Here is a 14,029-nt window from a genome sequence, read left to right as displayed (position 1 = left end):
AGCAATTAACTGCATTACCAGAGTTCAGTTGTCCTGTTTCTGTCAACACCACTTTTTTTTTGGTAAATAATGATGTAATTATACAAAACATCCAAAATCATGATGAAATACTCAAGACCAGATAGTGATAAATATTATTCACATACAGGCATGCAAACATTATGGGCTGATTCCAAGTGTAGCCTAAGCTCTCTTTATTTAATGATTTTATGACAGCCACGTTTATTTATAAGAAATAAATAATGCCAGACATGTATGCAAACATACAAATGTTGTATTCTTAAGCACTTGTTTTAAATTCTGTAGGAAAAAGATATCCCATCCCAAATGATTTAGCAGAGAATAATGACTTAGCAGTTACTTTGGTTTCTCTCACAGAAGTAGAAGATATTTCTTTCCTGAGCATGATTTCTCTTCCCTGCTAACAATCTCCTGAGACATTTCTCTGCTGCCAGTACCAAAAAGTCATAAAGTTGAAAAGTACATTCCAGATTTTTCTATACCATCTGTCACACAGCCCCTGTTTTTGGCCTTCCCTCAGTGTCATGACAAATGTGTAGCAGCGATATTTTATAAGAAACTGAACACCCACACTGTGCTGTCAATATTTGTATTCTCTTTCGCTTTCCAAGGGTGAGTATTTGGCCCATCACTGCTGTCACTGGGGACATCCCTGAGCAGAGCCCCAGTGGGATCCTCCTGGGATAGGCAGGTCCTGTCTCACAGCAGGAGCTGGTTCAGCCTCTTATAGGATGGTGTGGCATGGACTCTATGGCATTTGTGTACAGGGAAGAGACTTGAAAACTGTTAACATAAGCAGGGGAGGATAAGTGCCATTATAATCAATTAATAGCGGATAAATATAATTTGTTATCATCAAGTTTAACAAAAACATGTCAACAAAGCAGATGAGAATTTTTAGCAGCAACACATGCTGTCTCCAGCTCCAATTGCATCTCTGATGTTTCATCTCTTCATCTCTTTCCCATTTCATTCTCCCCTCTACCACTGTTGTGCAGTAAGGGAGAAGAAATTGCTTTCTGGCTTCTGGAGGTGACCAAAAGAAGCCTCTGAGGCATGTAATTAATATAATCTATTAATGGCACAAGAAGTGCACTGCAGATGAGGTCTGGCTTTCCCCAAAGCAGTCATAATGCCAGTAGTTCCTGAGAGCAATGGAAAGGTAAAAATCCCATGCACCAAATTCCATCCAGCTTCACCAGGTATTCACCACCTCCACACATGAAACAAATAGACCTCAGTCAGAAATGTAGCATTTGTGATAATACTTGCTTTGGAAGAATAGCTATGATAATGTCCAGATGGTTGGGGAAAAAATACATTAAAATCTCAGGGTATAATAACAATTATTTTCTCCCAACATTACTTTTCAAAGCACTCTATTTTTCAGCTGTTTTTTCCTTAAGTTATCCTGTTTCTCTGAATTAGAATTAGTTTATCCCTTGACTTCAGCTATGGCTCCATGGCTGGACTGAAGTTTAGTTTTAAAACACATAAGCAGCATAAACAATTTTAAAAGAAAGGTCACCTGGGAAACTGACATTCTTCTCCTGAAGATCAGATAGCTTGGTTTTCCTTTAGTGAATTCAGTAAAAAGAGTTGATTATGTTTTCTAATCTCTTCTTTTCTCTAAAGACAGTCAAGCTCTTTTTAGATTAGTGTTCCAACATAGTCCAAAATTACCTTAGTGAACAACAGAAAATATGCAAATTAGTTTGTATTAGGAAAGCTTTTGACACCAAAGTAATTAATTTCCTCTTCTTTTTATTTAATGTGCAAATGCAAAGCCAAATCTAAAGTAGTTTTATTTACTCCAGATTTTAAAAATAAGGTGCTTTAAGTGGCAAATATGATAGTTTGCTCTGTAATTCACTGGTCTCTCTTCATTCTATATTCTGTCATTCCAGCTAGCATCACAGATGAAAGAAAATAATTTGACATTAATAATGTTTTTAGATATTTCAAAACACAATTTAGCTCAGTTTTTTATCTTTAGTAGTGGTTGAACCAGAAAAATAGAAAATAATCTAAACCGCAGTGTTTATCACTCATTCTTTTTATTTAGGACTCCATGGTGACAATTGGCTTATGACAACCAGGGAAACTAATATAAACATAGTTATAAATTCATGTCCAGTTTCAAATATAGGTCATACTGCGGCATCAGTTTGTGTAAATATTTATAACACAACATACTTGTTATGTAAGAAAACAACTAACTTTATAACCTACTTCTCAATGCACTGGAAATAATTATATAAAAAACATTGATGTTCCTAGGAGAACACTAGAAATTCTTTCTAGTGGCTTTTGTGCACACTTCAGGAGCATTATGAACAGATTACTGACCATTTACTTAAGTACCCTTTGTGGGGGATGCACAAAGTTAGCATCTAAACCAGCAATTGTACCATCGCTCATAAAGTGGATAGATAGACAAATAATGAAACATAATGCATAAGGCAAGGCAATTTGTTGGGTTTTATTAGCATCTACTTTTGTTATTCATTACAACAGTGGCTGTATCTTTTATTTTTTCAGTCTTTTTTCCAGACAGGATTATTGTTCAGCAAGAAGAAGCTCATCAAGAGTCTCAGAGGATGGCTGAGATATATTTCCAGTCTTCTTATGCAGTAATCAGCTTCCCAATTCCTCACCATCTCTGACACAGAAAATATTTACTTAGATAAAGTTTGCTACTGCAGAGGCAGTAAAAGAGCTCACAAAAAATTACTGGTTTTCTCAGCACAGTAACTCTACAATGCAAATGTTCATCTTTTATTCATTCGTTTTTAAACAACCTCGTCCATAACCCCATAATTTCTCTACCTGGGTGTTTCCTATCTACCTGTGCACTTGCATTTTCCCTTGGATTACAACTGAAGTAAGGCCTTTGACTGTGACAGGATTGCACAGGTTATAAATCAGAGGCTGGTGTAATTTGTGGATTTGCTTCCTTCCAGTGCAGCTAAGGCTGCTTAACCCAGGCAGGCACATCCCTGCATTTCCCTTCCTTCAGCCTCCCTCTGCCCCAGGCAGAAACAAACCGAAGATGAATTCCCTGTTTAACATACAGAGATAGGGAAATTTGCTGCTAATTACAGTGGTTAGAATTCCTAATGGGTAGGAGGGGGGGTCTCCGGAGACCACCCCATTCCACAGGCAATTCCCTTAGGTTGTTAAGTTTTCCTGCGCTTTTTCAGAAAATTTCTTAACAAAATTACTAGCAGCCTTTATCAAGCTGATATTGTAATTACTTTTGGGAAACAAATGGTATCTGAGGAAAAAGAAAACCACAGTTCCATGCTTAATTTAGTAATGGGAAATTTAGAGAGAGAGAGAGCTCTTAATAAATTCTCGTCTCTCACAAATGGGATGAAATAGGCCACTAAAAGCTTCATTTGGGAGGTTAATATTAACAAGCAGAACTGTGACCTTAAAAAAGAAAAAAAAAAAAAAAAAAAAAAAAAAAGCCTTTAGTCTACAAGCCCTGAAAGAGATTGACCATTCACAGGGATTTGGGGAAGAGAAGTGTATATGCTCAACTGTCCACTTCCGACATTTCACTGCATCACCATCCTTTTCCTCTCTTTGTAGAAGTAAAAGACTTCTCCACTTCTCTTGTAGATGCTCCCATTCTATCTGGAAAGCTCTTACAGATGATGAATAAAAAGCCCCAGTCTGAACTCCTGCCCTAACCTTGCCCTCTCTTCTCATGTTAATGGTAGTGAGTGTGAAGAATTAATTTGTTTTCTTACAAGCCTGAAAAACATTTAATGAGGAAAACTGTATAGCAAGAATCAAGCCTACGAGCAAGAAAGGCAGGATCCCACTACAAAGCAAAACGGAAGAGTTCTATCTGTCCACACATCCTTGGAGCAGAAACTCTACAGATCTTCCCTTCCCTTCCTTCACCTTTGAAACACTACATATCCTTTGACTGACAAAATCTCTAATCATTTCCATAACCTCCACCCCTCAATACTTAGTATAGAAGCTATCAGAGGCTTGTATCCTTAGAATGTTGTTATTATTCTTGTTTGAACTTCAAACTCCTGAGTAGCTGGTGCACAACACGGTCATAGATTAAGTACATGAAAATGCAGACTTCTTACAAGGAGATGTTGCACTTTGTGAGCTTATTATAACAATTTTTTGTTGAGAGTGGGTCTGAGCAGAGAACTAAGTCTCCTCCACATTAATACTCTGTGTTCTTTAACATGAACACAGTCCAGCACTGAGAGTTTTTACAAAACCCCTTCAGAAGTTAATTCTGGCTGCTCAAACACAATAATTTTGTGAAGCTATGTTCTATGAGGCTACAGTCACGTCATCCATGCAAACTCAACCACCCTAAAATCAGCTGAAGCTACAAGCCCTCATTCAAGAAAGATGGTGCTAAGGAAGTGCCAAATGCCAGCTCCTAGCCATTCCTGGCACATATTTAAAATTCTGACCTCCTCAGAGCTTTGCTGATTCACAACAGCTGGGGCACTGGCACTTGCTGGTTTTAAGAGATACACAGGGAGATTTCTGGTGACGACAACTGCATCTCACTGGTTGTGTTAAAATTAAAGTGGGACCATATATGAGCTCTGGGAAAGTATTGACCTTACATTTGCAAGTTCACAATGCTATAAAAATGCTTTAAAATGTGCCAGAATGACACTTAATGTGCCAGTATGACAAAATTTTCCAAAGATCCTTAATGGACCTAAGGTACAATTAAAAGATTAAAAAGAACTTTTAACAACAGAAATTACCAGCAATAAACTGTCCCATTTTTGTTGTATTCAGAGCAAAATGTTCCTTTTTCTTATAAACCAACTGTTAACTTTCAAAAATGATGCTTTTGTTAACACAGGAGAATAATGAGTCTTAATTTAGTAGGTTGTTACGTAATTATAACCAAAAAACAGTCAAAGCATTTGCATAGAAAGTCTGGGGGAAAAATCCTGAACTTATATATCCATACTGAAAAAAAAACCAAAAAACCCAGCACTTGCTCACAGACACAGAATGTATGTAGGGCAGCAAAGTGGAACATAGCAAATTGAACTGCAGGAGAGAGAGTGATTTTAAGATCTATTGTCAACATATACTGTAACTCTAAATAGTGACAGGTGAATTTCTGGAAGCTTGGTTGGAATATGCAGTAAATCCAAAAGTCAGAGATTGTAACACATTTCCTGAAGTCTTTTGTCTGCACAAGGGGTTGAAATTCTTATACAATTTCCTCCTCTGCTTAATCTGAAGACTGTGAGATAATTCATTAAGTCTTCTAACCACTAATTTTTTTATAAAATACATATTCTCTGTATGCAGCTGGAAGTATAGAAACATTCAAAATAGGGAAAATTAATATTTTTTTGCATTAAAAATGTTGGGCTCATGTTTCTTTCACTAAACATTTCAATGATAAAACTGTCAATGCCTTTGACTACTGGAAAATATCTTTGAATCTCTTCAAATTTTGTCTTTAGAAATTTTCTGAAATGCCTTTGGTATTAATGAAATTAGCATCCTCAGTGTCTATCCTTGCTTCAAGAGATGAGATTAGGTTTTTAAAATAATTTGTGATTTTTAATCAAAAACACTTCGGGTGTGATATATCATTTTAGTAATCAGGGTTTTACACCATTATACCATCATTGCCATTGAAAATTATTAGAGTAACATCATCATGGCAAACTATTCTTTTAAATGGAAAGTATTTTCCATTTAAAAGATCATGATTATCCTTAAAAGTGCTTTAAAATCTTGCCTTACTTTCTATGTTATTATAATATTGTCAGAATGAATGACTTGGAAATGAAGGAACTGAACAGAAAGAAGCTTTTGTGCATTGTTTAGTTCTAGTGTAGAGGTATTAATGCAGTAATATCTACCACCACATAAGGAATCCAGTGCTTAGGAGTCCTGCTTATTGAGGATTTATCAAACTTGTGAGGAGAAATAAGGACACGGGTCTGGTTTACACGAGTGGAACGCTGTGGCATTCATGTAGCATCCAAAATGTCTTGCACGTGATTTTTTGGTTGTTTGCAGCTACTTCAAATACTACACCATTGTTTACCAATGGAGAAAAGGTTGGATCCACACCCTTACCACTCGTCTGCAGAGGCATTGGATTCAGTGTGGACAGGCGGATAAAGAGGCCCAAAGTCATTCCTCTGTTTTGCAGGCAGAGCAGAAGTTGTTTCAAATTCCAGTCAGGAACAACTGTTTTGCTTTGAGGAAGCCACAACTTCCTTATCTCTGAAGAAGACCACTGTATATTTTATTTATTTATACTTAAACCCTAATATTAATATCAATCTGAGTGAAGGGCTGAGGATTAAGTCTCCTGACACAGGTGGTGAGTGAATGGAAAGCACCAGAGGCATGAAGAAACCCCTCAATTTGTCTTTCTTTTTATAGACTATTTACATCCTGTATAGCTAAATATTGTATGGCTTACTCAAATGGGAGCAGAACTGCTCAGCTGACACAAAGCTTTTGCAGTGATAAGAGTTTGTAATCCACTATTTCCTACTGAAATACTCTCTTCTAATCAGATGTGTTCTATTTGCTGAGCGTGGTTCTGAGTACCAAGCTGCTGTAATTTCTGCCCTTCCAGTGATCACAAAGCCATATCTTTGTCCCTTCCAGGTGACTATTCTTTGAAAATTAAAGAGCAGGATATTTCCTGTGAACAGAGGGCAGTAAAAGCATAGTATTGCAGCTAACTTGACAAACAAATCCATTTTCATGAACTAGTGTTATTGTTAGCTTGGGCTTGAAGACCTGCTTTCATGATTACCTATCACCCATCATGAGAGGATCATATCAATCTCTAATTAGCTTTGACACTCTCTGAAGGATGAAAGGTGCTATCTAAATCACAAGTTTATTCCACCTTAAAAGTAGAAGTGAGAGCTCTGTAAGTCAGTGTTCAAGCAAATGAAGTATGAGCTATTCTTTGTTATCCTCAGTATGCTCAAAAATCCTCTTTACTTCCCTTTTACTTGTGAATTTTCTGTATAGCATCATCCTGCATAAAATACCATTAGCATGTTTAAAACCATATCACATAACAAAGGCATAAAATTATCTGGAAAGTAAAGCCAGTATTCAGAGTAGTTTCCCAATTAACTGCTTCTATTTTATTGGAAATAAGAAAATTGCAGATATAAAACCCAAACATTACTCATAGCAATAATCACAAGAGAGGAATGTGAATGAAAGGTTAATAAGCTGTACTTGAATTTGCTTTAGAGTGTGTTCTAGATGTAATTTAGGAGACCAAATTTAGGAGCTTTCATTGTCTATGCAGTCACCAGTGAGAGAAAAGTGCCTCCAAGTGGCATCACACAGCACCCCGTAGACTATAAAGCATCCCCCTGTAGATGACAAAGCCATCCCATTTCATCAGTGATAGTGCTAAAGACTCTATTAATCATAGTCTTTTGTCCACATTTGTGAGAGTAAAGTGTTATTAAGTAATACATTAAAATTAGTATTTTGACTATGCCACATTTCTCTGTGTTAATTATTGTCTCTATGGAGTCCCTAGAAAACATTTTTATCTTTCTCCTCAATGTAATATTTTATATTAAAATACCTGGTTTTGAGTTGAGAGAAGAGAATCCAGAGGCACGTACTGGGGCAAATAAGGTGCTTCTCCTTGACTTTGATGGCTGAGGGATCATCCATCCCTACATGACTTTGCACATATTCAGGGTAAGAATTTATTATAAAATGTGATCTAATTATGTTAATGCTAAAATCTTATTCCAGCTTATTAGAAAATACTTCTTATTATGGTAAAATATAATTACTTGTTTTTTTTATTTTTCAAATAGGTGAATATTTTAGTCACCAGTGATAGATTTTACCAGACAAACAGTCAGATACAAGTAAGCAGTAAACTAAAGACATCTGTTTTATGTGCTTTTCAGGCACTTTATACACTGAGAAATGGAGAAAAGGTGATTGATTTCCAGAATATGAAATGCTATTAAGGAGATTCTGATCTTCATCATGTGACTTATTTTGCATGACATTAAAACAAATAATCCAATCATACTGGAGCTGTAACAGCAATCATGTGATGTCCATCATAGTAGATGTGAGGTTCCTATTCCCATAGCAACATCTGTAGCACTCACGCTAATCACTTTAAATTAACCTTGATATGAAAAAACGCCCTAGGGATAATGCTGTTGTTGTGATAGTTCACATGAGTAGCATGATTTTCTAATAAAACTTCAGAGCAAAAATAAGGGTGATAATGAGATGTCCTGTTAGGATATTATTTTTAAAACTCTTTAGTTAAACCAATACATTAGTACTGGCATCAGGGTATCATAAATAATGAACTGTCTTATTGATTACTGCCCTTTCATAACCTGCTGCAGTTAATTTAGAGTGTGCACACAAACCAAACAACTTAAAAGGCATAAACCTGACACGAAAACATAACTTTATATTTTAATATTTCACCTCTTCTTTAATGAGAATAAAATAAGACCAAACATGTCTACTAGTGTCTTTTGGTAAGATCCGCACATTGCAAGTACTAAGGTACAAACCTGTGGGACTTCAGTACAGCACAAGAAGTCTTCAGATTTTGAGCTGAGCTTCTCTGGTGGGAAGTTGTCAGCTTAGAAGAGCAGAGCAGAGCATGAACAGACAGTTTCACGCAGTGCTTGCTACTCCTTGAGTTGAAGACTTTTGAACTTTAGAGAAAATTTGATAATGAGAAGTCTTTGCACCCATGAATATAACCTTACATGAGAAGTATCTGAAGAGCCTGCTGGAAGATGCAGACCTGCATATATAACAAAGGTACCCATGGCAGAAATACATCTGGGCTCTGGGAGACAAAGGCTCAAGGCAGACGTGTTTCAAATGCTAAAATCCAAGGTATGCAGACAGGCTGAAGGCAACAAGGTCCCTCAGCATGCTGGCCACCCTGTGCTAGGGGTGGCGGTGTGGAGAGGATCCTGTGAGGCACTTCAGCCAGCCCTAGAGATCCTGCAGGAGCCTACATGGAGGCAGCCCCACTACAAAACATGGCCCCTTCCTGAACCCCAGCCCAGCTTCTGGGCTGCCTTCCCTGCTTTTAGTTTTCTTTCCTGCCTTATAGTTAAATGTTAGTGTTTATTTTGTATGCATTTATTGTTACTACATCAAGGTTACAGGCCTGTATTTCACAGTAGCTTTAAAATATAATGCTGTGGTATCCTACTGCCTTCTTTTATGGTGACTAGTTTTAGTTAGAGAAGGAAAGCAGAGGTATTATTAGTCTACCAGAATAATGGTTATACTGCCTTCCATGAGAAAATACAGATACTTACCAACACCAGCTAGCTGTTAGGTTAACAAGGGAATGCAATATAAGGTGGGTGCCTGTAACAATTACAGCAATCCAATGTTAAAACTTTTCTTTTCAATTCTTCTTCCATATCACTAGCCTTGGAGCAAGCAAAGCTATTTAATGACTTCTCTTTTCTACCCCAATAATTCCATCCTGTGGAATTAAAATTGATTTTCTTTTAGCTCATGGAGATCCAGCGTTGGCTGTCTTTGCAAAGCCAAGGGAACACTATGGAGCCTGTACATAAACTTTAGTGGACATTGAGTCAACATGTAAATATGCACCCGTGACAATGCCAGAAAATGGGGACAGCAGTATTTTGACTCTCAGCAGGGAATCTCAGTCTAAGAAAGCAGTGCCAAAGGCTTTTCATCCTCAAGCCATTGAGAAAGCAAGAGACACAGTGTGAGCTGGAGTTTCTTGTTGTTAACGAACCATCTCTGTAGCTTAAAACACAAACTTCAGTGGTGAAATTACACCATCAGCAGCAGTGCCCTGGAGCTGCTGCCTGAGCAAACCTGAACTGCCAGCCAAAGCCCCCATCGTGCTTTCCTCCTGCTGTGCCAAATGACTACTGATACAGCTGAAGCCCTCGCTGCCCAGCCGCAGCGACACACTTCAAACTCAACGTTTTCTCTGCTCCCAATCTTCCCGGGTCATGCAGGGAGTCTCAAGAAACTGAGTTCTCCACCATTAAAGTAGCAACACAGAGTGTAAGGGGATTTTCTTTCACACACATCTCAGGTAGGAATCTTTTTGTGTATCAAAGTGGTTGTGCAGTGAGATTTTGAAACCATCATAAAGAAATTAGCAAGTTTCCCACATTTTCTTCACTACTTGGAACACATTGACAGCGTTGACATGCAGAGCTGATGACAACTGCTGATGTCAGGTGTGGATTTTTCAATTAAAATGACAAGACCCTTTTTTATTTCCTTAAAAGTGCCAAAATTTGTGGACTGAAATTTTGATAAGGTTTTGCTGTTTTCTTGTACACAAAAGAAATCACAGGTTTTAACTTAGATTCCATTCCCTGGGCATGGAGGAAAAAAAAAAAAAAAAAGTTTGCCTTCATCTGGCTTATCTTCCATTTTCTAACAGTTTTTTACATCTACTAAAATAATTACTAATCTTAAAAGAAAAATTTCCAAAGTTCAATTTTTGAGCCTTAATACATACAAATAAAAGATTATATAGTTGATACATAAACCCAAGCTCTGAGGTTTAACATGTAAGCTCCTTGGAGCCAAGAACTGATCACATTTATCTGTAAAGCACCAGACATACTTCCCAGTTTTCTACGAACACCAAAGTAGCAGTGGGATCTCTTGGAGGAGTTAACAAGGATGCTTTTGTTTTGTTAGATTTCTTCCATATCAGCTTAAGACCAATGAAAGCTAGAAAAACTCAGTTGTTTCCAGATAACAAAGAGCAAGTGCTCACAACAACATACACCCATTTAAATAAAATGGTTTTTGAAAATCAAACCAGTTTTCTGTTTATTTATTTGAATAAAATAATTCCTATGATTTGAACCCCTTCTGTGTGAGAAGGGGACATATGGAGATTAGCATGTGGAGACCAATACCAATCATATAGAAGACTGTGGCAAAAAGAATAACTGTCTTATTTGGCAAAATTAGAATTATGTGGTTGTTGATATGGTTTGCAAAATGCAAATACATCAAATTCTTGTTATTAAGGTATATGATCTTTTTGTGCCATTTTCAATTCTCTGAGCATACAAAGCAGTTGTCTTTCCCTCCTTTTCATTACCTACAACACACTTTCTCTGATAGATGACCTTTTAAAAATATTGATAATGCCACCATTGCTATTGTGACCTGCCAGAGGGACTGTGTAATTTGACAAGAATGAGAGATTTGCCCTGACTGACAAAGTAAATAAATTTTGTGAGGAGAACGTGACTGTGTGTTTACTTAGGCTTCAGGCAAACTCTTGCATTTCAAGTGAGTGCTATATGAAGCAGTAGTCAGAACTTTTGGGGGAGTTCTTACTGGCAAGTCCTTCCTGAGACAGTTGCATCCTGGAAAATATGTCTGTGCCCCAAACAAATGCTAGTAAATGATTAAATAAAAATAAATTTTGGAAAATCCATCTCAAAGCTGTGTGTCTATCCTGAGTGAGTCTGATCCTGAAACTGTTGTTTCCTGGGTGGTCAGTGAATTGCTTTCAAGCCATAATTTATAAAGCATTAATGTTTGCAAAAGATGGTCTCTAGGACAAAATATATGCATTGTTGGCAGTAAAGTGAGAGAAAAGCACATGTAGGTAAAAAAAGTAGGACAGGAGTAAATGCAGGTGAAAAAATAGGACAGGAAATCATAAACAGCAATTTTGCACTGATAAACTGATGATGAAAATTTACCAGTCAGGTTTCTTTTCATGGTTTTGTTCTGATTCTCTTACCACCATGAAAGTAAATTGTTGATCTTGATACAGATGAAATGGGTGGGAAAAAAATCTGTCAGGAGTATCCAGCAACAAAACTACATAATTTGTCAAGACAGCACAATTTTCAATAAATACACACAACAGAAGATAAATCTCAGAAGCTTCTATATACAGGTAATCATTTCAAATTAAGTGCATTTTTACAAAGCCTTTCCTAAAATGAGACTAATTCTTACTGACAGAGTAGAAGTTTCAGACCATTACAGTAAGAGAGATGAAATAAAAAGGAATAGCCTCACTCTAAGTCAATCTTTACAAATAACAGCCAAATCATTTCTGCATGCTGCTGCTTCTTGCAGCATCAGCTGTGAACCACCCAAGGCTGATCTCTCAGAGAGATGAGGCTTTTTCAGATAATATGTACTAATAAAACCATTCAATGTTACACTCAGGCACTAGACAATCTGGTTAAGATTTGATTTCTGGATCAAACAAATTGATATTGCATGGCAATTATTTATGCTTTGTTCTGAACTCTACATGGTGCATAAAAATCACATATGCTCTTGCTCAGTATCTTGTCACTTGAGTTAAGTCATCAAAAGGGTGGGTCAGAAATAGTACAGCTAGAGCTGAAAATACATTTGTCTGTGTCACATTCACACCATATGTGTAATTTTACTATTATTTATTCCACTTTTCTAGTTCTTGCTAAAATGCTTTCTGCAGATGTTGGAACTGCTGTTAGGAGAAGAGCACAGCCCAAGATCCTTATGGTCCTCAGGCTCTCCCACCATCAACAACTGACAGCAGTTACTAAGTACATGCCAAAATGTTCATTTTATTCCTAATGGGAGCCCCAGCACATGTGTTTCTTTAGCTTCACTTTTCTACAGAGGCAGTGATCAAAAGAGAATCTCAGTGTCTAAGACTAATGTAGGAAATAAACTAGGAAGGCAGATGATGAGATAATCAAAGGGACAAATAACTAGGTCTCCAAAATGCTTGAATTGCTTCCCTTTGATATGCCAGCAGGGCTATAGGGGTGGTTCAGCAATTTTCAGGCCATTCACAGAAGAATAAATTTCAGTTTTGAACTGCTATTCACTGAAAAAAATGATTATTTTAGGTATCAAATCCTTTTTTAACACACTGAATAACCAAACCTCCAAAATGTTTTCTATGTTTCATTTAGTGAGCTGACCTTGATGGAATGTCAGGTACCCACCAAGCCTCTCTATCATTCCCTTCCTCAGAAGGATAGGGCTGGAGATAAAACAACTCACAGGTCAAGATAAAGGCAGTTTAATAAAGCAAAATCAAAGTTCATGTACAAAAGCAAAGAAAACAAAATAATTAATTTTCAAACAATCAGACAGGGCATATGAAACCCCTGTTGCTTTTGAGTACTTAAAACCACTGTATTTACCCATAGTATTTAGGATCTATGTGCTTTTATAAACATATATTCTCTCTGACTCTGGGGAATTTTTTTTTTTTTTTTTAGATTTTTGTATTGAAGAATTATCTGTGAACCTAGATTTTTGAGATTATTGTCAGAAAAGAAACAGTACAGCACAAGGATCTCATAGGCTCCAATAATCCCTAAACAACCCCTACTCAATTTATACACATATATATGACTTTGAAGGCAAAATAGGAAGGGTCAATATGGTTTCCTACGTGTTTAGGACCACTGTATTAATAATTAAAAAAAAAATCAGCCTTAGACTTGGATGAACCATATTTTTAGTTTTCTAGCAATATTAACATTCAGTTATTGTAAGAATATTTGAGAGAACAGAAAACTCAATTCTCATTAGAATTTCATGCAGCAACAGAGCAATGAAAAACAATTAATATATTCTTTGGAAAGTATTCAAAAGGATTCAGGAGTGGTCCAACATACTTCAGGACACTTCATGTGACTTCAGGAGAAGGTTATTTGGTCAAACCTTAGAAAAACACCTTACACTACCCTTTTTTACCTTCTCCCAGCAACACATGGGGAATGGAATCCTGGCCCTATATAATGCTGTGGGAACTTTGCTACTGACTTCAGCGCAGATAAAATTATTTTTATCATAGTCCATTTATGGTCATTATGGAAATGAGACAAATATTAGGAAACTCCAATTATTCTACTTATTCATTGCTCTCTTCAAGAAAGACAGAAAATCAGGGCAGAAAGTATTGGAGACTGAATGGAATTATTTAAGAAATCAGAAGTGC

Source organism: Vidua chalybeata, chromosome 2 (assembly GCF_026979565.1).
Source record: "Vidua chalybeata isolate OUT-0048 chromosome 2, bVidCha1 merged haplotype, whole genome shotgun sequence".
Taxonomy (NCBI): Eukaryota; Metazoa; Chordata; class Aves; order Passeriformes; family Viduidae; genus Vidua; species Vidua chalybeata.
This window is presented reverse-complemented; position numbering follows the sequence as displayed.